This window comes from Pteropus medius, unplaced genomic scaffold (genome assembly GCF_902729225.1).
Source record: "Pteropus medius unplaced genomic scaffold, Ma_sr-lr_union100, whole genome shotgun sequence".
Taxonomy (NCBI): domain Eukaryota; kingdom Metazoa; phylum Chordata; class Mammalia; order Chiroptera; family Pteropodidae; genus Pteropus; species Pteropus medius.
The window spans coordinates 9,398,084-9,423,630 of record NW_024351729.1 but is presented as its reverse complement, the minus strand read 5'-3'; the positions used below and the strand labels follow the sequence as shown (position 1 = coordinate 9,423,630).

General features: G+C 39.6%; 1 long non-coding RNA gene and 1 other non-coding gene across 2 annotated transcripts; both read right to left on the bottom strand.

Moving 5' to 3' along the window:
• Nucleotides 1-142: 142 nt before the first annotated feature.
• On the bottom strand, nt 143-25,547 carry LOC120587515 (uncharacterized). The gene is made up of 9 exons (XR_005648991.1): nt 25,242-25,547; nt 22,557-22,962; nt 13,337-13,415; nt 12,526-12,698; nt 11,078-11,172; nt 3,763-3,889; nt 2,890-3,058; nt 2,390-2,458; nt 143-1,006 (listed from the first exon to the last, which is right to left on the bottom strand). It is a non-coding gene; the product is annotated as an uncharacterized LOC120587515 (long non-coding RNA).
• TRNAA-UGC (transfer RNA alanine (anticodon UGC)) lies at nt 24,555-24,628 on the bottom strand. Its single transcript has one exon. It is a non-coding gene; the product is annotated as a tRNA-Ala (tRNA).

Here is a 25,547-nt window from a genome sequence, read left to right as displayed (position 1 = left end):
TAATCTTGCACCTTTCTGGAGACAGGAATGAAAACAGAAACTAGGACTTGTTCTGGCTTAAAGTTTGCATTTGTTGCTCCAGCAAGAAAATGATCATTTAAAGGAATTTGTTGTGTGCCTTCTGTTAAGAATTTAAAAAAAAAAAATTTATTTAAAGTTACTATATACTACTGAAGCTACTTTATATTTTATTAAATCCAGTAGTGCTCTTATTATAAAAATGCATCCTAAAGTTAAAATGAAATTGAAAAGCTACACACACTATCATGACTCTCCCATGATCTGGTTACATCCAGAAATATCTTGGAACTCTGCCTTGGGAAAAATAGTCTTCTGCCTGAGCTGACAGTGGAACTGCACCAGCTAATGGGGTGCACTCTGTCAAGGTTATAATGTGTGATTTATAGGGCAGAATGATCTGAATCAGTGGGTAAGTGTGGCAACAGTGACAAATGAGTAGGTTGTGGGAGAGAGCATGTGGGTGAGTTTGAAGAGTTGAAATGTGTCTGGAGGGTTGGTGGTAATCACCGGTTTATTGCTCATGAGAATGGTCACATTGACAAATGAAATACAAACAACAGCCATAAAGTCACGTGGTTATTTTAAACAAAAATCCTGAAACATGGATATGCAAACAAATGTTTCTCCCTTTGAAATAGTCACCTTGGGAGAGATTACACATTTATCTCAATGGTGTTGTCTTCCTCCAGACACTTTGGGAACTCTTTAGGAGATGTTCTTTAAGAGCCTGTGGCCTCCGTGGTGGTAAATCTTTAGCCTTTGAAAGTGGGTTTGATTCGTGGCAAGAGGTAAAAGACATTCAGAAGCCAGCTAGATGCATAAGGCAGTGGATCAGATTGGCTAATATACTTTTTTGGTCAAAAGTGAAGTGAAAAAGAGACTGATTTTTCTTATGTAGTTTGTAAACAAGAAGTGTTCTGTTTTGTCTTCTATGTCACCACATAGGGGCTGGCCCTTTTTGAACTTTCCTTTCCAATCAATTTACCTAATAAGGTCAAGATAAAATTAGATATTTTATATTCAATAGGCTCTTGAAACCATGAAAGACGTCTTATAATCTTCATGAATCCTTTTCTGAAGATTCCACTACAGTTATAAAGTTTCCCATAAAAAATTCCAAAGTATAAACTTTCAAATGAGTAAATGATCTCTTTAGAGTTCATTTCAGGACAGAAAGTAAGTCATAAAGCTATTAAGATAAATCTGCCACTAAAATAAAACTCTATGCTCCATTACATCATAGTTTTGCTGTAGAACGTTAATCATAAATGTACTGCAAATGTTTTATCTCTTGATAATGAATAGACAAGAAGACAGACAAGCTGAGATGTTTCACTGGTACCTCTTGATTACCTAGTGTCTCATTTCCACCTACTATCCTCATGATGCATGTGCTTTCATTTCTACCCACAGCAAAATGAAAAGATAGCTCTGTATCCAATGACTTAAATGAGGGGTCATATTATCCCACAATTCTGTGTTTAATATGTTTGTAAAACTGATATCATTATTTATAAGGGGAATTCAGCAGATCACTTTTTGAAATCACATTTAAGCTACAACTACCTACACCCAAATGGGGTGGGGGTCAGGAGTTGAAAGTCTGCTCATAATCTGACCTCCTTGGGACTAAAAGAAACATTACATCAGCAACCTTGGGGTTTTTTATTGTGAATGCTGAATTAAACAGAATGGTGTTTCTTTTCAATCTAACTACATAGACGAAATAAAAATTGCCAGCATGAATGAGAGATGCTCTCTCCCACAACATACTGATCTGTCACTGTTACAGGAACCATGAATCTTTTTTTTCCTTTTCTTTAACCCCATTTGCATTTTGGCTGGCTACCCTTCAGCCCTTCCTTCTTTCCTTCAGCTGTCTTCCTTCCTTCCTTCAGCTATTTCCTTCTTCAGCCTTCAACTTCCTAACTCTTTCTTTCTTTCTTTCTCTCTTTCTTTCTCTTTCTTTCTTTTACTTTCTTTTCTTTTCTTTCTTTCTTTCTTTCACTCAAAATAAAGAGCTGGCTGAGACAAATGTTGAAAATCTACTTCAATGCCCACCTAAGCTAATTTCCTGACTGGGAAGGACTCAATTATGACCAATATTATTATGAAAGATCATTCCTTCAGTTCAATAAGCCCCTAGTGTAGCAGCTTATACATTCACCCACAAAAGAGAAATAGTTAAGCACAGTAAACTTGGGTGCTTGCAGCTGGGTGGAAATAGCAAGGTGAGTAGTGGATTTGGGAGGGTACGGTCTGAATGTGTACTCCCCACATTCATACGTTGAAATCCTAACTCCCAAAGATAAGGGTATTAGGAAATCGGGCTGCTAGGAAGTGGAGCCCTCATGAATGAGATTAGTACCTTATAAAAGATGCTCCAGAGAGATCCCTGCCTCTTCCACCGTGTGAGGACATAGAGAGAAGACACCACCTAGGAAACAGGACAAAGATTTTCACCAGAACGTGACCATGCTGGTACTCTGAGCTTGGACTTCCAGCCTCCAGAACTATGAGGAACACATTTCTGTTGTTTATAAACTACCAGTCTGTGGTATTTTGTTACAAGAACCCAAACTGACTACAATGTGGAGAAGGGTGGAGAAGGGGTGACAGCAGCAACAGGATGTGGTGTGGGGTGGGGCAGGAGCTGAGGCAGAGAGTGTATGAAAGAGGAGATCAGGCAGCATTCCAGAGACGGTGACATCTACAGGACAGGAAAAGGCTTTATCCTCCCAGCCAGGCACTATGAAAACCATTCCCAGGGCTGCAGTACAGATGCAAGCAGAACAGAGCTGACAAGTGAGGAGAGAGATGTGAGCGGGGTGAAGGAGAGATGGACTGTGGGCAACACACGGTCACAACCTTCAGTCTGGGGAAGCCGCGTCCCTGGGAAGGCCATTGCTGAGGATTTCATCTTCAAAGAATTTACTCTGAGCAATGGACTGCAGGTAGATTGCAGGTCGGATGCCTGAGATTGTCTTCTCTGCTGAAAGGTCCTCATAAGAGATGCAACCATTCTAATCCAGGCCACCTAGAATGTGAAGATCCCAGAATCTAGGAGAGGCCAGCAGAAACGCAAAGCCGCAGATTTAGACTGGGCTGCAGACACAACCCAATTATAAAATACACATAGAAATAACTATGAACTGTAAACAACTCAGCAGAGTTACCCTTGCAAAGCGAGCGAGAATCAACAACGGTAACTTCTGTGTTGTTTACAATTTATAGTTATTTCTATGTGTTTTTTATAGTTAATATTTTACAGATATGTTATATATTCTAGTTGTTATAATATAGACTTACCTCAAAAGGTTGAGTAAATAGTACCGTTTTCATTCGCATTTGTCACTTGGTCAGTTATTTTTAATGAATCCATTTGTTGCCTTTATCAGGTAACCAGTTAAAGAACTCCTTTGGAAGCTGTTAAATACAGACCTTTCTGGACTGGATAGATCCTCAACGGACAACTGCAGACAAGATTTGCTTAGGGGGGCCAGGAAAGCAGTACTCTACCACCCTAAGAACCTGGCCATGTACGTTGCTTATGCCACAAATATCTGAAATTAGGCAATCCATCTGATTCGGCCATGTGAAAAACACAGATGGATATAGCAGGAACTCGTAGAAATACTGGATGATACAACCTTTCCTGACTAAGGTCTGCACACCGCGATGGCAGGGCAGAGAGCACACTGCCATGCTCCTCATTAGTTGTCCAGCTCTGAGATTACTTACGTCTGCATCTTCTTCTCTGAGAGCTGGGGGGTGTCATCTCCCAGGACACCTGGCACCTGGGCCAGGCTGAGGCCAGCACCTTGGGTCAGTCCTGAAAGTTAGATACCTTCAGTAATATTCTGTAAGCCTGGAAAAGAATAAGGCAAGAAGGGAAAGAAGACTATAGTGGGCATATATCATGCCGCTTTTCTCTTTCATAAATGCTTCATATATTTTCTGATTATTAAAGTAACATATACTTGTAGATCATCTTATAAATACAGAAAGGTAGGGGAAAAAGAGTAAAAGTAACTTAGATCCTTGAAAAACTACTGAAACCGTTAGGACCATTTATTGCTCTTGGGAAAAAGACAATGCTCCCTCACCAGGTGCTGTGTGGTCCATCTCCTGCTTTCTCCCCCAAATCCGTAGTCACAGCACTGTTTCTGTCTGTGGCACTTGGCACGCACTGCGTCAGCTCTCTTTACCTGGTTACTGCCCCTCATCCTTCTATCTCAGGTAGGAGAAGCCTTCCCTAAGCCCTCACTAAAGTCAGGTTATTAGCTCCTCTAACATCACCTACCTGTCTTTTGTAGCACATGTCCTAGTTGAAATTTTATAGTTTGTGTATTATTTGTTTGATGTCTGTCTTTACCATCAGACTGCAGGCTTCATGAGGGCAGGGTCCATGATTTTTTCTTAAAAAAAAAAAGATTGTATCCCTAGTGCCCAGCACAATGCTTGTTTTTTTTTTTTTTTTTTGTCTAATTGACTAAACCCTCCTCATCTTTAAGGCTGACCTTGAATTTCACACCACTTTTACCATGTTTTATTAATTCTCTCGTTTTTTATTTTCCACGAAATTTGTATCCAGCATTACCTGATTAGCACTGTATTGTTCTCTGATTGAATCACAATCCTAAGTGACACTATAAGTAGATGCTGACCTACCTGCCTCCCTCCCTCCATTCATTAAACAAATATTTCTATGTACCTACTGTGTGCCAGGCACTGTTCTAGAGGCTGAGGACACAGAAAAGGTCTCTGCTATTAGGAAGTCAACATTCTAGTAGGGAAAGGCAACCATAACCAGATCAATGAGTAAATAAGTAATGTAATTTTAGATATTAGTGTTATGAAGAACTGAAGCCAGGTAATAGGGTAGATGTGAGAACAGGAGCTTGTAAACACTTCGTGGTAATTAAATCAATGGTGATTACAAAGCATCACCAGGCCAGGAGTCAGTGCTTAGGAAAAAAATCTCGGTTAATGAATCTCTACCTTACAAATTACTTTTCTCTATTTTTCCATCCCATCCATATTATAATCATGAGTTTCTAAAAAGGAAAATATTTTTGGAGTTCATAATTGCTTATTCTTTTAAGAACGTAATGGCATAATAAACAATGAACAAATGTTTTAGATTCTGTTTCATCGACACATTAGTTCACTCAGCAGAGGGAGCTCATGCTTTAGTTTTGGGAAGTTAGAAAGAAAGGCTCTTGTAAAAAGAACTTGAAATAAACTACGTGAGTCTCATTTTAAATAAGGTTTCCTTTGAGTACTTCTTGGAGCTAAGACCGTTTAATTAAAGTTTATTTGGTTTTCATCTACTTACATAGATGTGACTGATGAGCTTGGGGCGGGGGCAGGATTTTCTTCAATAAGATTCCATTTTGCTTACCAAATAGGTTAACTTTGAATACGTATCCCAGTTTAGGAGTCTAAGAATTCACCTAGACAGATAATAACTTTCTTTTTATATTGCACTGTGAACTCAGAACATAAACTTATTTTAATATGACTAAGATTTAACATTGAACCCTTGCATACAGAGGTGTCTGTCCTTTGAGAATATGAAACAGACATTTATGTAAGACTTCAAAGGCTGTTTACTATTGACATGAACTAAGTTCAAAGGCAAAGTAAATAAAGATTGAGAGAATGAATTAATCTCTCAGATAAAGAGCCAGAACTACAAAGTTGATTCAGCAGCACTGAAATCGTAGATGAAATTAGCAACGCTAACAGAGGGGGTTTTGTGTGTGTAAACTACAATTTTTCAGTTATCTAAAGGACTACAGAAGTGACAGGAAAGGGAAGATTAGGTAGATGTTTCCCTCACATTGTCCATGCTCTTATAGTGCATTTCTAATTAGTATATTTCTACAAGACAGAAAGCAACATTAAAAAAAAACTATTTTCTTATTATCAAAGTCAAACAGATTTGTTAATAGAAAATGCAGGTAAATAGTGTTAAGAGGATAAATAACACAAGATATTTATTTTACTGAGTGCTCATAACTTTATATCTAGCTTTAAAATTAATGTGTGCAGCATTTTAAATGAGTAGTTTTGTCTTTTCCTTCCCTAAAAATCCCCAGATTCTCCTTATTAAAATGTAAAAATCACTGTAACGGGGCTAATCCAAAACAGTACAATTTTGAAAGCATCCCTTAGGTTGTGAAGAAAGTGTCCACTGGTAATAATGGGAAATATTAATGTCAAATAGCACACTTATTACAGCTCTCTGCTTATTTTTATATACATCTACCTTGTCCACAGTACTATCAGTTCCTAGGGAAGAAATCATGCCTTTTTAAGCAGGCTTGATTTACCAGCATTTAGCCTAGTGCCTGACACATGGTAAATGCTTAATGACTATAAAATTAATAAACAAATGAGTGTTTAAAGTGATTTTATTCCACCTATATTTTTCAGAGTAGTATTGTTAGAAAGAATTGAGTCTGAAATTGTGAAAAATAATTTAATGCCTCTCCTTGTTGGATACCTTTAAGACAGCCACTGAAAGTGGTTCTGCTGGATTGGAGAAGGGAAAACTGGAGGAATATATGGTAACTGCTTCTGCCTATGAAAATGCTGTGAGCTATTTAACAAAGAATGTGGTAGCTGTTCTCATCTGCTGCTGGAGGGAAGAAACAGACTAAGCACTCCTTGAACAACAGAGGTAGTTAGAGACAGCTGAAGGAATGTCTGGGTGAATCAACAAACATTTGTTGAGCCCCAGCTATGTGCAGAAAATTGAATCTCAAGAGAGGATGTACAATCTTCACCAGGATTTTCTAAATTAAGGAGATATTCTTTTCAAACGATCAGATGTGGTTCAGCATCACATTGCAAAATATGATTTCCTCCATCCTCACAATCCTGGGATTTGGTTAGTGTCAAATAGCCTTAGCTTTCTTTAGCAGAACCATCTGCAACATAAAGACCTTGTTATAAAGGAGAACACACTTCCTTTTGTGTTAGTTGCTATAAATGATTCTAAAATCCTTGCAGGAGAGATAATAATTGGATGGAAAACTTCTTTAAACTTCAAGCCCAAAAAGGTAAAAGAATTATCATCAATAGGAAAGAAGCCAGCTAGATTTTGTGTTGCAAATCACATGATGGCCTGGAAATGATTACTACAGGCCTAACAAGCAAATTGAAATAAAACTATGACAAATGAGGCTTGTTTTCAGCCGCAACCTAAAGTTGAAATGAGAGACCAAACTGTTCCTTAGGAGCCAGAGATATTAATTATATAACAAACTGGCTGTTAGTTGGGGAAAGGGTGAGTTTGAATTATCAGGCATGTATTTTGATTTATGAGTAGATGCTATGACCACATCTTCTTTCACTATTTCCATTTTCAGTATAGGAAGTAGGAACTGTGGTCTCTTTGCTGTCACCAAGAGAAGTGCTCCCAATTACAGCTTTGGGATCCTTCATTTTTAGTCCTAGAAGATAGATCATTTACAGTTTCTAGGGTGATCCAGGTATTCCTCTCCCTATGGAAAGTCAGACATTTCTTTTTGGGATCTTCCATCATTTTCTGCACTTGCTAAATACAGACTTGAAGCTGATGTCAATGACAAACACATGGACTTCAGTATAGCTCACAAACTGAGCAAGATTGAATAGAACATACCATGGATAACAAAACAAAGACAAATACTTATAGAATAGCGGCTTCATCAATTCACAATTAAATTCACTGCTTTGTATATTTATTCTGCCATCTCTTCTATCTAAAAAAAAAAAAACCCACAAAGTATGTCTACGGCCATGCAACCCTGAAGAAGCCCGATCCCCTCTGATCTTGGAAGCTCTGATCTTGGAAGCTAAGCAGGGTCGAGCCTGGTAGTACTTGGATGGGAGACCACCTACGAAGACCAGGTGTTGTAGGTGTAAAAAATAAAAAAATAAAATAAGGGATTGTAAACTGACAAGGTCCTTGTAATTTGTGAGGTCAATCAAAGGTTGCCTCACAAAACAAAACAAAACAAAAAAAAACAACAAAAAAAACACATACACAAAGTGGATTTTAATTAAATCTTAACTTACAAACAAACAAAAATGTTATGTGCCAGGGATGATATTTCTAATGTCAAATTCTCAGGTGAAGAAATAATTTTTGGCTTAGTCACAAATGATGATAGAACATTATCAGAGAATCAACTATCTGTGCACTGGTGTGTGTGTGCTATATATCAGGCAAGACTGGAAAAATACTGAGTACTCCGGGAAATGGGAGATCCAGGTTCTAAGCCCAGCCGAGGTGAATTTAGGAAAACTTCAGAACCTCTCTAGGCCTGACTTCATCTGCACATTAGGGATTTGACTAGAAGCTCTTTTGGCTGTTGGAGGCCATATTTCTGTGAGGTAAGGCTGGCTGTTTTGTTGAACTATAGAACTATGGTAAAAGCAGAGAATGTCAGATTTTTTAAAGCCAGTGGGGACCTTCCTCTCCCACTTGTTTCCCAAGCAAGATTGAGGGGTTTCACAGCTACAATTGAAAATTAGACTTTTCTCAATCAGCAGAAGTAGTTAAATGGGCAGAATTTCCTTAAAGTTTCTCTAAAACTAATGGCGCCTCAAGCTATAGCTGACAATAAGATGGAATGAACAATAGAAAATGAATATTTATTAGGGTAATTTGTAAACAGTTGATGATGTTTAATTGGGTGAACTTTTCTTTCCCTTTAATGAATTTCTATGATCTCAGTTTTGATCTGGCACAGGGATCATATAATAGTCATGTTTTCTAAGTGTTGTTCCTATTCTTTTCAGTCTAACTAAATTTGCCGCTATTTTATGGTGTTCAAGGAAAAGCCCTTGACTTCTGATTGCTTCTTCGCATGGGTAAATCTGAGACTCCTTGGTCTTGTTTTATAGAAGAAAATAACAATGAGGCCAAAAAGGGGAAGTGTCTTGGTCAAGGTGACACAGATAGTTAATGTGAACAGGACCATGAACCTGAGGGCTCCCTGCCCAGAGTCCTCTAACACTGACATGCTTCCACACATCTGGATAAAGCATGGTTTAACAACTTCTGCTGGTTAATAATAAATAAGGGAACTGTTTCTCAAGGGAATTGAATTGTTTAATCTGTTTGAAATTAAATTTTATGATACCCTTGTAAAAATATTTTATGCAACACTATTTTGTTCTTTGTGGGAGCCATCGAAAGGGCAGAACTTTTGGTGGAATTTCCAATAAATCATTTCACACCGTAGCCACAGAACCAGCTCGAAATGGTCCTACTCATTAACAAGATACTGAGTTACTCTCCAGAGATGACAGAAAATAACTACACGTCTTGCAGCCCGAGCATGAGCAGAGGAGAGAACTTGACCCCTAGTTGCACTGGGAACCAAAGTCTCGCCTTACCCCCCCACCCCCCGCCACCTCCTTAACAAAAGGGTTGGAGCATAACTAGAACTTGAACATCAGAACATTTTCAGAAACTCAGTGTCTAGAAAGATCCAGTGTTGGCACCCCTTACCATAAATAGTCAAGTTCCAAGGTCCTCCAATTAAAACTTGCCCCACCAGCACTTCTAAAAACGTGTTCCCCCTAATCCTTTAAAAACCCTTAACCTAGTCCAGGGAGCAAGATGGATTTCTAGCACCATTAGGTCTTCCATCTTCTCAGCTGACACTTTCTCGATCAATGAAACTTTCTTCACAACAAACTGCCATTCTGAGTTTTGGCCTCTCGAAGCATAGGGCACATGAACTAGGGTTTGGTAACAACTGAATAATTTTAACATTGAACAAAAATCATGGTGAAAGCTGCTTAAGTGACTAAAGCATTGGAAATTGGACAATTAAGCAGATTGGCTAAATGAGAATTTCTTTATCATAAGGATTCTTTATATGTTGCCTTAAGTTATGTGTTTTGTTGGAAAGGATGACAGAGAGATGGGAGCCCCTGAGAACTGATTAAACGTTCCAGTTAATGAAGTAATGTGTGTGTTTCTCTCATCAGGTTAGGCCAGTGGATCTGAGTATAGTCCAGGGATTCCTGGGGGGCCCTAAAACCCTTCCGGGGGTCCCAAGGTCAAAACTGTTTTATAATGAAAGATGTTATTTACCTTCTTCCTTCTCATTCTCTCCTGAGTGTACAGTGGACCTTTCCAAAGTTTGCATCACGTGTGGTGTTGTGACTGGCTGAATATAGAAGCAGATATGCAAATCCAGATATTTCTTTTAAGCCAGTATTAAAAAGATTTGCAAAAATTGTAAAACAATGCCATTCTCCTCACTGATTTTTCTTTGGAAAACATAGTTATTCTTCATGAGCCATATGTTCTTTATGCTAATGTGAAATGGGTTTACTCATCTTATTTTCAAGTAAATAAATGTTTGAAATATTTCCCAGTTTTAATTTCAAATACTACAAATGTCAATAGTGTTAAAAAAAACAAATTTCAACTGAATACATTTGAAGATCTAATTGGCTTTATTAAGCAATTCATGAATTGGGCAACAACTTAAAGGGAGCTCTGATGAGTTGTACAAAATGAAAGGTTTTTATAGGAACAAGTGTGGGGCAAGAGAGCTGGTGACAAAAGAAAAGAAAGGATTATTTTTTGGGCCAGACATCTTTTCTTTGGGAAAAGAGGAGAAGGGTTTTTTTTTTATCACGCAGATTGCCTCTTCTTTCTATGGAGATGGAAAAGGCCCTTCTGACTAATTACCTTACTAGTATTTGACCAGGAAATTCCAGATTGGTTGATTAAGATTATATTTCTGGGAGAGGTGGAAACTGCAATGTAAATCAAGTATTAAATCTAGATTTGGTATCATGGACTATGGGGACAAATGACACTGTTTTTGGCCTGGGGTTTCTCTCCAACAAATAGATAAAACCTACATAAATGAAAGCTATTTAGGGTCCTCAATAATTTTTAAGGGTGCAAGTGGTTCTGACACCAAAAAACTGAGACTAACCATGTCAGGCAATTGTGACACGGTGGTGAACACCACACTCTCCTTGCAGAGCTGACCCGAGCTCACAACCTAGTGAGTAAATAGGTGATCAATACCTGGCAGAAAATACCCTACAAGGGGAGGACAGAGTCCTGGGGGGCCAGAGAGGGTTCTTCTCCAGACTTGGAAGGAGTGTTCTGGTGACAGTTTCCTGAAAGAGATAGAGAAGGTGTTCCTCCATCAATGCTCTAGACCTCGCCCCTTCCACCTCTTAAATATTCAACGTCTTCCTTTTTCTTGTATTTTTCCCATCAATATTCAAGCTTCTCCCACTAACGAAGAAGACAAAACCCACTCTCTTTAATCCTAGCTACTGCCCTCTCCATTCTGTCACGCAGTCGGTTTTGTAAAACACTCTTCTGCCTTATGGCTCCATTCTTCCCACCCCACTCTCTCCTCAACACGCTCCATCCTGCTTTTGTGAAGGTGAACAGTGCCATCATTTCTGTCACTACATTCAGTTCTCCTGCCTGATGTCTCAACGCTTGCTGTATTCGGCCACTCTCTCCTTATCAAAACATTCTCTTCCACTGCTTCTGAAATACCCCAATCTTCTGATACTTATTTCTCCTCTCTAGAATCTTGTTCTTAAACTCTAGGGTCCATTCATCTTTCCACCTATTCATTAGCTGTTGGAATTCCCTAAAGGGCTTAGATCCAGGGCTACTTCTCAACTGTGCTCTCATCAGTACCCATGGTTTTAATCTAAATAACTTGTAAAGGTATACGTGTGACCCTGACCTCTCCCTGAGCTTCCAACTACCTACTGGACACGTCCCTTGGATTTCTTAAAAGGATCTCAAACTAGTATGTGGAAATCCAAATTTCTGATCTGTCCTGTCAAAGGTGCTTATACTCCAGTTCCCTAACTTAACATTTCATTGTGTAAACTGAAAGCCCGGGAGTCACTCCTGACCCTCCTATATTCAGCCCATTGCCAAGCCCTACTGATTTTTCCATTTAAATATTTCTCCCAGCTGTGCCCTTCCACCCCAGCATCCTAGTCCTAGATGCCATTGTCCCTCTCCTGGGCTGCTGTGATACCTGCCTGTTACCCTGCATTCATTTGAGACCTCTTCCTACCTTTTCTCCATACAACAGCCAGAGTGGTCTTTCAAATTTGTAAATATCCGTTATCAAATCCTTCAACGTCTCTCCACTACCTCTGCGAACAAATTCATATTCCTTAGATCCGTATTAAAGGTCCATCAAGATCTGGCCTTCTCCTCCCTTTCTCGCCTCACACTATGGGGTAGGGGTGGGGGTTACAGTGAACCCTCTAACATGCCATGCCCTGGTCATTTGGAATTGCTCGTTTTTCCTGAAAGTTTCATGTTCTGCAAAGCCACAGGCCAATGCACACGATTCTTGCTTTACCTAGAATTCCCTCTCCACATCTCATTTATCCCCCTTCCCATTTCCTGATCACTTCTATTTATAATTCAAGCTGTAGGTCAAGCTCGGCTTTTTGGAGATGTCTCTCTGGATGTCCACCCTATCTCACCTCTTGTTGTCTGCTGTACTCCCACACCCTAGTTCATAGGTCATATTTATAATCCTCTTCACATTCTGTTGTTAATTGTTACCGACACTTCCATGTGACGAGAGCTCCTGAGGAACAGGTGGTGTGTCATTTCTGTGCTCAGTGCCGACATTTGGGAAGCCCTCAGCAGAAGTCTGTGAAACAAATACAAGTGAGTCCGAAGGATGCTTGAAGGAACAATTAAAAAAATAAAAAGAGGTCATTAGATGTTTTTAACCTGTGCCGAACTGTCAGGTAAGTAAGATAGGGAGCTGGGAACTGCCCTCACCTGCTTATGGATTGAACTCTGGATTTTCCTTGGATTTTAATAAAGATGCTTGTGTACCAGAATAGACTCTGTGACTGTCTTGGGCTGGATGCAGAAGAAAAGGAATTCCACTAAATAAAAGGTTAGGGACAAGTTAGGTGGACAGGTCCTGGTAGGAAAAATGCCTTTCACAGGTTCCTGAGGGCAACAATAGTGCAAAAGTGCCCATGGGGGCAAATTGATATTAAGCCAAATATATTTCGAGTAAGTTAGTTTTTCTGTGATAGATATTAAATTGTTTTTCACCTTGGCTTTATTTTTAATGGAAGGAAAACTAAAGAAATAAGTTATAAGGAAGATTGTGTTTTTGCCTTGAAGATGTTTCACATTTTCCTTTCGACACCTAGTTAAAGATACCTGAATGAAAGATGCCGAAAAGTATCAACTGGGGATGGGCTGATGAGACTGTTTATTCCCTCGCTGTCCGCATAAAAAGAGAAATAAATCAGGAGAAAAAGAACATACCGTTAGTTCAGGTAGAAATATGTGTTCCTGGGTGGTCTAAAGGCCAAAATTCTTCTTTTCCGTACGACTTGGCACAAACCTTAAGAAAAAAATTTAATGTTTTAATCTTTCGGTAAGAACAACATCAAGGGTTGATAAGCATTATGGTCATTTACAGCCAAATATTGAATTTCTCTTGTTCAAAAGGCCCTGGATAAGGGACTGGGGACAGAAGGCAGTGAGTGACATTCCAGTCCCTCGATTTTATTTTGACTGGAAAAGCCTGGGGGCAGTGGGAGCAGAAGGAAGCAGGCAGCTGTTAAACACCTGCTCTGCGCTCAACTCTGGGCCCAGGTGGAGAAAGATGAACAACGGCAAGGACTAGCAGAAGCTCAGTGCCATAAGAGTGCTGCAAACAGCATGATCCTGGAAGAGGGACAAGGAGAGAACGGAGCCAGCCCAGATTCATACGGGAGGCTATTCACGAGGTATTGGGAAGAAATCAAGACAATGGCCTTGACTACAGAAGAGAGACTAGAAGGAGACAGTGTGGAAGTCAGGTCAGACCAAACTGTGGAAAGTTTTAAAAGGCAGGCTTCAGATCTGACATGGCCTTTGGAGCCAGTGGGAGCCACTCAGCACTTCTGAGCCAATATTTCTGGGAGATTCATTTGCCTATGGTATGCAGTGGTTTCCAATGCGAGACCTAAGACTGGGTGCATTTGTCACCTAAGGAGCTTTGTAAAAATTCAAGCCATTACTGGGTCATACCACAGGAAGTTCCAATCCAGTCAAACTGAGAGAAATCCCAGGCAATAACATTTTTAAGAAGGTTCCTAAGGAATTCTGGGAAATTTGGGGATGCTGCCATGAGTTGGGTTGTATGGGGAGGTGCTGGAAGGAATGAGACTGGGCAAGGAACTTGTTGCAATAATCTCAGTGTAAACGAGGGTGGGCTGGACCAGAGTGGTGTGAGCGCAGAGGGGAAGCAGCAGATGAGCTTGAGCGCTGGTGCATGTTACAATCATCAGGATTCGGTTATGGGGGAGAAAAAAACAAAAAATGGTGGTGCCTGTAACATAAGTGTGGAAGTCAGAAGAGAGACGATTTAGCGGAGTAAGAAAGGGGGTTGCGATGGACTCAGGATTAGGCATTTGAAGGCAGGGTCAAGAATGAGCAGCAGAAGAAAAGGATCTGGGAATCATTTACAGAGATATTACCTGGAATCTCAGGAATGGATGAGACATTAAGTGAAGAAAGTGCATGAAAAGAACTTAGCTAGAAAGGAGACAAGAGGGATTAGTGCAGAAGGGCAGTGGGGATGAGAGCTGGCTGCATCTGTGAGAAAGGCTGTCTCATAGATGAGGCACAGATTGTCTAGTATTTTCCTATATGTGGAAATTACAGAAAAGCAGAAAAAGAAATGGCTTTTTAAAGCAGAGCTGGTCCGGGGAACCACTGAATCCAGCTCTGTTGGCTGTTACAGTTCCAGGGAAGTTCACCACTGAGTTTCCACTTCTAATAGGAACTAAACATGATTAGTTGACACTTTGCAGGGAGGTGATGTAGGGAAAATTATAGCTGAAGAATGAATAATGATTAAAGTAAGCATTTTATAAGATTTTTTGTGACTTTTTTTATGCATCTGCCATCCTGAAGTGCATTCTTATTTATATTTCTACTAAGGTCAGAAGCATCAACTGTGGCTTCGAGGAGTCCATTTCCAACATTGTCCTTAGGCCTCAGGTCACTTGGACTCAGCTCTGATTCCCAACTCTGGTTTCCTCTTGCCACACCTCTTCCCAAAGGACAAGGCGTCATTGGGATCAAAGGGACATTCCACTCACAGCCAGTACCCCATCCTCTAGCCACAAGTTGTGGGTGCCCATGACCTCAGAATTCCCTTCCCCAATGGCACCAAACCCATTTCTGGGGCCCATGCAGCCCTCTGCTCTAGTTTGCCTTCCCAGAGAGAGCAGACATGCAACTTGGAGTTCACCTTAGGTCTGTGAGGTGGCCAAGGGGCAGCTATTTGGGGAATGGACAGAGTTTGGACACATGAACTGGTGTCCAGTCTGTGATGGCATCAATACAGGATGGAACTGGGGTGGAAGAGAACTGGGCATCTTCTATTTGTACTCTTATCCCTAACATTTGCAAGATCCAAATCAAGAGTACAAATGGAAGATGCCAGTTCTCTTCTCTTCCATCCCCTTTCCAATCCAAATCAGATACCAAGCAAATTTGTTTTTTAGAAGGAATTCTATTTCTGCTGTAACTACTACACCGCCCTTAAGAATTTTTTAAAAATGTTTTTCTTTGTACAATTATAAAATTAATGCATGTCCATGTGAAAAATCAGGTAGAGTTGCTGTAAAATCTACAAAATAAAATAAAATTTGCAACCCAACCTTACAGAGATAACTACCATTAACATTATGTGTCTGTCCTTCCATTTTTATTCTTGCTCTGTGAATATGTGCTTATACTGTATATATAAATATTTTTTCCTACAAATTTGATGTCAGAGTGCTCAGTTAAATTTTTTTTAAATTAAAACAAATAATTTTTATTTTCAAACTTTCAATATTACACAAAAAAGATTTTTCAAGATAGCTTATCTTTTAATTATATGGGTATACCATAATTTAAGTGATCCCCTATTGTTGAACACAAGTTATTTCTGAGTTTTGTTATTTTAAATGACATTGTGACAGGTATCCCTGTATATAATAAATCTCTGACTTATCTCTAATTAATTTCCTGGGGTAGATTCCTGGCAGTGGAATTACTGGGTCAAAAACTGTGTACATAGAAACTTTTAATTCTCTACACACTTTCTAATTTCTATTGCCTTTGTGAGCCACCTCTTGCTAAGATTTGTTCTAAGGGCAATTCGAAACATCTGTTATTAGGAAAAACTGGCATTTTCTAAGTAACTGCTATGCGCTTGTCACGGTGCTTGGGGTTTTATGTACACTATTCATGTGTATTCTTTAGTCTTCCCAACAACTTCCTTGAAGTAATATCCCAATTATATTGAGGAAGAAGTTAATCTTGAGCTGGAAAATTTCAGAGTTGAGACTTGAGCTGGGTCATCTCTTGCCAAAATTGGTGTCCCCATGCTGCACTGTCTTTGACTAGTTACTATTTCCTGCAGGCCCAGCATGGGGGATTTGTTTCTCCCAGGAAGACTTGGGTTTACAGTGGCTGGAGGTCAACAGAGAGAAAGGAATAGAGGACTGGGAGAAAGACAAATGTTTTTAGAACTTCCACAAGTCCCTCTGCCAGCACCCCCAGCCCTGTTAGTCAGGTGCATCATGATAGATCAACAAGATGCATTGGGACCAAATATGAAAAGTTGCAGATGAAAGAAGAGAGAAAAAGAAAGACTTATACTAGCTTTGTTTTCAGGCTTCTTTTCTTCTTGATTCAAGCAACATTTCCTTTTCCCATTCATTGGGTAGCAAGATCAACTCTAAAGAAGAAAACTAGGATGGCAAAATCAGGGAATCCTAGGGTTGTAAAATACCCTAAGAGGTAATAATAATAATGATGATGATGATGATGATGGTAGTAGTAGTACCAGTGGTAGTAGCTATATCAATTGTAGAGGTTTTATTGAGCACTCTGTATGTGCTCGGCCCAATGTTTTGCACTTTTCAGAAATGATATAATTTAATCATCATGATCATAATCTTCTTTTACAGATAAGGAAACAGAGGCTTAGAAAAGTTAAGTAATTTACCTAGTTATATAGCTAAAGAATAGCAGAATCAGAAATTGAAGCTGTGCATCCTGATAATGGAGTTCATGTTTATAAAACACAACTTTGTATTGCCCGTAATTATTAATAACTATGGCTTCCTGCTTGTCCACACAGTCCAGTGCTTCCCATTCTTTAAGGCATTTAATCCTTAAAACAACCCTCCAGAGAGAGGAGTGGCGAGCAGGCTGCCCAAGGGAGGGCAGAAAAGCCTGGGGGCCCTGGAGCCTCCTGAGTGAGAACAATATCCACCCAGCTGCCTCCCAGAACCAGGGATTGGCTCCGTGGAAAGATTCTTCCTTCTGCTCAATCTATGCCCCTCCGTCCATTTCAGCCTGGAAACCTGGCACAGGACTTTTCTCTGTGCTTATTTGACCCAGTGCTCTAGCTGATTAAATAATCTTTATATTCACGAGGAAACTGAAAAATGAAATATAGGTGACAATGGAAGGTACTTAGATTCTATAACACATAATCTCAAATAAATAATGAATGAATTGAAAAGATAAATGAACAAGTAAGTAATTAGATCTTATTGCAATTTGTCTTGCTTCTCCAGCTCAGGTAAATAGTAATACTAATATTTATAACTGCTGGGCACCAAAACAAATGTTTAACATGGATTACTCATGTCAATTTTGTTCACTTAGTTCTGTAGTTTTCATTTTTAAATCTTTCCTTTAGACATATCTCCTTGCATGTCCCCTTTTGACATCATCTTAACTTTTTCACTTTTCCACATTATTTTTTAAAACAATTTAAGAATCCGAGCATCTTTAGATATATAACTTCTGCAGTTTATAAAGTATTTTTGCAGAAAAAAGTTTGTATTTTAAAAATGAATGATTTTACATAGTCTTTCTTAGCTACTTACCACAGACTTGTTGGGGAGTGGGGAGCTGGAGGGAGCAACAAAGGGTTTTGTTTCAGGTTGCTCAGTGGCTCTTGATTCCACGCAACATGAAAGATGGAAATGGTTCCTCCCCTCGTCCCCATAGTCCATTAGTACTAATCAAAGACAGAATCACCTTGAGAAGGGATGTAGGCATTTATTTCACAAAATGTTTCACTTTGGCTATGACTCCACAAAATGTGTGGCTGAAATCACGGTGTGAGAAATAGTCTCTTCTCTGTTCTTCCCTATCACATAGCTAGATGTTAGACAGATGGCCTAATCCGTTTTCACTTAGAATATGCTATCTATAAACTTCGCCTTCAAAAGAGCCATTAAGGTGCTACCTGTCTGTATTTCTGAGAAAAATATCTAGTTATCTTCACTGAGACGGGCAAAATGGTAAACCTCTGAGTCTGCAATGCACAATATTGTGCTTTCCTTGAAGCAATTCCACATAATGGGTGTGATGCTTTGCTGTTTAATCTGGAAGTGCTGGCTCAGATGCTATCAGCTGCTTTACACTAGCAGGACAAAAACTTTCCACAATAGGTCTGTGTCCAGTACAGTCCATAAATTAAATTACCTATATAAACGTTAATGTACAATGTTTCAACACAAATGACACTTCTCTGCCCTTGGCCTCTCTCCCTTGCTCATAGCTAAGACTTCTCTCCCCTCTAAAAAGAATCATAGATGAAATCCCAGTAGTTTTTCTTGATTGAACCAGTGTCCTCGGAAGACACTTAGCATACATTTCTGGGGTGCACTGTGGGGAAAGGTGCAGAACAGTAAATAAGTGAAGAGAAAGAACTAGGGATGGAAGAAACCCATCCTTTGGTACAAGTCACAAGCCAGAGATGTGCATATCTCATGAGCAGAGGCACTGACTGCTTTTGTTCCCGACTGTCTTTTCCAGGATGTTGGTAGAGTGAATAGCCTTGGAAGATAAAGACAGTGTGGCCTTGTGGAAGAATTATCAAGAATTCTTGCTCTCCAGTGTAATAATGTCACCTTTTGGGAGGCTTACCACCCATTATAAAAGAGGTTGGAGTTCCTCAATCTCAGGATTTGTATTTCCAGATGTCAGCTGGTCCTCTGAACATTGCCTTGTGGGAATTAGGGCCCGGGAGCTGGCATAAATGTTACTACACCAGCTATGCCATTGCTGTGAACAGTAAAGTTCTTTGTCTCTGACACAGGAGTCTTGTGTTTTCTGTTAGCATCCATCAAACTGTGTCAAGCTAACTTGTTAGCTTGTAAGTAGGGTAAAATCTTGGGCCCTTTCTAGTTCTTGACAATCACTAGATGGTATTAAAAAATCTCATAACATTGGAAGGACTGACCCTGGCACAGAGAAGTATCTTTTACAAAGGTTGGGAAAGCATGGTTGGGGCATGGCTCCTAGATCTAATCAGATGTCATTGTATAATTATTTTTGAGCCTCTTTAGATCAGTGATTCTTACCTTTATGAGAGGGGTTCATAGACTCCTTGAGAATCTGATGACAGTTCTGTTCTGTGAGTATATTCTCAAAATCGCATGTGAAAAATCTGCACATTTGTGGGCCTCTTAAAGGCATTAATTGGCCCTGAACCAGAACCCCTGGTTTGTACTGATTCTCCCCGAGGGTAAGAACCATAGGCACAGTGCTCATGGCACAGCAGACAATCCACTAATGCTTAGAGATGGGCACATGAATAAATTTGAGAAATAAATTAATAAATTAGAAGACTAAAAACTTACACAAATGATACTCCAAAATATGAAACCAAAAAGATTCTAGTTTTTGGGGGAAAAGTGAAACAATAATAAGGATGTCCTGGTAATTTTCTAGGAAAAATGACAAAGAAAATGATCTCCGGAAAACAAACAGATTCAGACGAGGTGGTTAAGAACATGGATTCTACAACCAGATTGTCTGGGTTCAAATCCTGACTCTTCCACTTCTAGTGATGTGATCTTGGCAATAACTTAACAACTCTGTATTTCAGTCTTGTCATCTGCACAGTGGGCATAGAGAGTATAGTGTATGATACACAGAAATTAGTAAAATTAGCTGTTACAGTGGTGTCTAGATACTAAAGCACAGACTGTGGGTGATAAAGAGGACTTGCAATTTTAGTGCAATGCTGCTGCTGTGATCTGAGACCACTAAAAGAGGGATGAGACCCACTAATGGTATCTGGCCATATTAAAAAGAAAACTAACAAAGGGGGTGGGGACCCTGTGATCCTAAAATATAAACTTGAGTGGAAATCCAGGAACCTCACAGGAAAGAAGTGGGTAGAGACCGTTTGGGTGAGAATTTAAAAAGAAACAAACGGAAATGTGGCTGAGACTCTCGCATGCATCACACCACAGTGCTTGCTGAAGGTAACTGTTCAGATTCACTATTTCTTTCCTTACTGTTTTTATAACCGACCCTCTGATCCTTGGCCTTCCTTGGCTGTCGATATCTGCCTTTAGCCTCTCAGTGTTTGGCAAAATGCTGAGACTTCTACTTCTGGCTTATTGAACCTAGCTTCCTCTGTCTGAACACCTAGTTTCGGCATTCTCTGCCGTCCCAATATGGGATGTCTTCGTACCTCTAACCCTATCCTACCAGTTAAACCAAGAGCTAGAGCCCGGGGGCGTTTAAATAATACCAAGGCCGCTTAGTCCAACAAAAGGTATGGCCTTCCCTACAGCAAATTACAAAACTGGAACAGGGAAAGGACATAGCTGGGAAGGGATCCTTTGAATACCCAGGTTTGAGAAATTCTACCTTTTCTAAGGGAGAGGAGCTAAAAAGTTCTTCCATGGCTCAAAAGTGAGAGGAATACATGAAGGGAATGGCTGTCAAGTTAACCAAAAAGTTTATGATGTGAAAGTCATAGAATGCTTGGGGAGAACATCTTTGGGTTTATAACAAGGGAAAGAGAAGAATGCTGGGTGTTTTTTATTTAGGGCTGTAGGTTTATGAAAGTCAGTTTCAGAAAGTACATAACAATGATAAACACTTCTCCCATTTACCAGAAACTGTAAAAAGAAAACATAGTATAAAATACACATGAAGCTCTCAGAAATTAAATTTAGAGGATGTAATTGTAAATAAGAAAGAGTTTGGGTGGAGATTTGTAATCAGATTGCTCTCTGATCAGTGAAGACAAAGAAAAGGAAGGATACAAACAAATGATACAAATAATGGGGCAAACTGATGATGAAGGCAAAAGTGTGTCATGGAGTGGTGTTAAGTTGACTAAAGCACTGGAGAGAGAGATATTTTGTGGAAAATGCTATCAACCATAAACTGTATCAAACAGAGAACAAATATACTGCTCAATAAAGGCAGAGTAATACTTAGCCTCTTTAAATTTGTTCAAGTGGTCAGATCTATCAAAGTGATTATGCTCCATGACCTTCAAATAATTTGTAGATGAGAGTGTGAAACCATAATCAGAAACCTTTTGAGACATCACAGAAAACCAGAGCAGTGCTAGAACACAGGAGATGGGCAACCATTGATCCTGGTTTTCAAAAAGATGGATTTAGATGAGGTCAACTTTGCTCTCAGGCAACTGTCTGGATCTATTCTGGTCCCTAAGAAGAGACTGGGTACTCAAGAAAACTAGTCTCATTTTCTTTTGAGATAAGATTTCTAGACTGAGCAAGTGATCAGTGTCACAGACAAAGTATATGGGGATTTCACAAGGCATTTGACGGTGTCTTTGCTTCCTCTGTGGAAGAGATGGAGAAATTTAAATGTATGATACCACATAGGGGTTGTACTTGACTGGACGGTCTGGTTAACATGTTCAATGTTAAGAGTGTTGATTAATTTTCTAATAGTTCTCACTTGGCGTATTCTATTCAATATATTAATCAACAACTTACATACAGAGAAAATGCAATGTTTATCAGATTTGCAAATAATAGAATACAAGTTAAAAGGTATCTTGATGGGATAGAATCAATATATGAAACTTAATAAGAATTAAAAAGTTTCCAGAAGAACAAAAAGGGAGAACACCACTTTAAAAGACTTAAGGCATTTCATATGATTGCAAATTTATGAGTCATAAACAATTTTCCCCCTAATTCCTAAAAGTGTGTGATTTCATTAGCATTAATCTTATTTAGATAACTGTAGCAGCCACGGTGACAACAAAAAATTAAAACAAATCGAAAGGTCATTGCTTCTTTTGGCTAGCTCTAAGAACGTAATTAAAAGATTCTTAAAGTCCTAGTATTTCCAAACACCATGCCAATAACATTGCAATCGCATCAAGTCACCCACGCAAAGACTGTTTCAATAAGCATAAGCTACACAAACATACACTACACTAAAGTGATCAGAAACAATTGGTATGGTGCCAAGAATGTACTAGTCATGTGGGAAATTTATTTTCTGGCTGGCTGCCTCAGTTTCTTCTCCTGCTAAAAATGGATGGATCATATTTGCCAACACTGCTTGAGAGGCATGGATCACAAAGATCAACCAATCAATCTCTGTCAATTCCTTGAAGGAAAATGCTCAAGCATCCCAGCTCCTCTTGTTAAAGGTAATACTCATTCTACAGAGTAAGAGGTTCATGACTCACCGCTCAAGCTTCCCATTATCTGTGGAGGGCTTCAGGTGGTTCCTTAGGAGAGTGTAAATGCTCATCACCACACCTGGGGTGCAGAACCTGCGTGGGTGCCTTGGCTTTTAGCAATCCTTTCTTGAAAGCAAAGAACACAGAGGATCCAGCCTGAAAGCTGAGGGGTAGGAAGCTTTCAGAAATAAAACAGAGGCTTCTGATTGGCACAGCTAAATGTGGGTACGAGCCTGATACCAACTGGAAGTGCCAAGGGAAGCTTTCTGGGAGAGATTCCATTGACGTAGTTGGAAGAAGTCCTCATGGTCAACCCAGTGCCTGACTTCAAGGGCACAGCTTGGATTCAACCAAGACCACAGACATTGAGATTATTTGCTTTTATTTTGTCCTCTCCCTCATTCTGCTATCACTTGGGGGAAAAGAAAGAGAATTTCAATTGTAGGGATTTATTGTAAAGTCCTTCATCCATAAAGAGAGCTCTAGCTTTTATACTTGTCTTTTCCTGTTCTGACGTTGCAGGGTTATCTGGTGTTTCATTCACTTTAGGACATTTTTACTAATGCGTCTTCAGTACATGAGTTTAAAAACCCTATACAAACCTAACTCTGAGACTAATGCACCCAGCTGTGTGTCTCTGATGGTGTGAGGGACTTTATAAGGACAAAAAGATAAATAGGCCAGTGATGTTTCTTTGCCCTCAGCAACCTTTACGGCATACCAATTCCTTATGGTATGGGAGGTATTTTTAGACTGAGCCATAGTCCTTGCCCTCAAATGTTTTATAATTTAGTTTGGAGGATAGTCAACAAATATAGTCTGGATTAAAGACTATTATATAGCACACCAAGTTCAACGATCCAAGTCACAAATGTATTTTTTTCTGGTTAGAATCAGCAGCAAGCCAAGATAATTGTGTATCGTTCCCTTTCCATGTCTTTGCGCACAGGACCCAAATCAAAATGTTTCTAATGAAGTATGATAGAAGAAAAAAAGTTCTACAAATGCAAGAGATAGTGCAAAGTTTCCAGAATTTCTTATTAGCTTTCCCAAACAATACATTTTTTTTTTCCTCAGGTAGAACAATACATTTACATCAAGGTCTGAGTTCCTCTCAGTGACCTATGCAGAGGAAATGACCAAATAGATTGAGGCAGTTTCCCTGTGGCCTATTATTTCTGAATACTGTCATTTAGGATATATTTGTTGATCTTGTTTGCCTGAGTTGATCAAACATCGCTCTTTGCAATTATAAAATTATGTGACACTGTATTGTGTTTGGTTTTATTTTGGCAGGACAAATGTTTGGCTTTGTTTCAGAGGATAACCAGCAAAGATTTGTATTCTAAAAACACTGGTTTTGTGTAACATAACAAAAGGTTGTGAAATATTGAATAGTAAGAAACTTTTAATTCTTGAGGTCACACAGTTGAATAAAAGGTTTCAATTCTCATTGCTACCTGCAAAATATGTTCTTTGTCATTTACTCATATTTGCAAAGTTGAGAAAACAAGACCTTGGCAGCAGTAGATAAATAGCATCATTTCAGCACCCGCACATAAACACTGGCACAACAGATGCTCACAAAGCAAGGTCCCCCTACTGCCAGCTGACTGAGTGATCTTGGGCACATTATATAACTATGTTGAGCCTTTCTTTGCACAGTCCTATGTGGAGGCAGTTTCAACTTTGACTAATTTTTCCTCTTTGCCAATGGTGGTGAAGACACTGATATAGGTTGCCTTTCAGGCACAGTGTCAAGGACAGTGGAAAGCAAAGGGCACATTCCATTTATGGATTATGTCTCAGCTAAATCTTAAGAACTTAAAACAAAAGTAAATTATTTTGCCCATTCTCTCTTTCCGCCCCCCTCTTTAATTCCCCCTGCCCCCCCACTCCCACCCCTGACCCATGGATGTTGCCGTTTCCCCTTAAGAACTGGATCTCTGAAGATGGGGTGTCTCCTCTCACGTGCTCACAGTGAGCACGTGAGGCCTGGGTCCGTGGCTCCACCTGGGGTGCTAACCCAGGACCTTCTGCTTGCAAAGCAGACGTGCTCACCACTGCACTATGGGGCCACCCCCATTCTCTTAAATGAATTAAGAAACTCTGCTTAATGGAGCAAAGTATTAAAATGTAAACTGTGAAATTTATTCCTAACATTTTGATATGATTTCTCTTCTATTCCTGCTGATCAAAATTTTATAACTATTTGTGAATGATCTGATGATTTTATGCTCTTAATATGTGTGTGTTTGTGTGTGGTGGTGGTGGTGGTGGTGGTGGTGGTAGTTTAAAGGAAACAGGGGAGGAAGGAAATGGAAAGGAAGAGGGAGATGAAGAAAACCATAATAATGAGAAGTTGGTGCCTAATACTTAAGTGAATATAAATGCAATTGTAAAGTGTAGACTGAAGACATAAATCTAATCAAAGTCTTTTCATCTAGGAATCCTAATATCTTTTACGAGTGGGTTCTCTAGCGCTTTCTCGCGCGCGCTCTCTCTCTCTTTCTCCCTCCCTCCTTTTCTCTCTCTCCCCAGACAATAATACAGTACAGACTGATATAAGTTTGCCTTAGTCATAGAGCTAATCACCAGCTCACACACCAGTCACTTGACCCTAACACCTACATAATACACCACAATTTCTTTCTCTACATACGTTTAGAAATAACACTGTGGAGAACTTACCTTTCTTTCATTCACACACATGTTATGCTAAAATAATTAGCTGGAAGTTGTATGGAAAGCACATGCTGCTGCATCCACCTGAAGTACTTGCAGAGGTGCTCTTGTGGGAGCATGGCAGCCATTCGGGGCCGCCCTGGGGGCGGTTTTGGCTGGCTCTCTGAGTGTTTCCTCCAATCCAATCCTGTCTGTCTATGCTCCCAACCCTCTTATTTCTCCACCTTCCTCTGTTACCCCAACTTTCCTCCACTCTTAAACCAATTTGGAACTTCAATCTCAATCCAGTTCTTACAGAATGCATACTTCTCC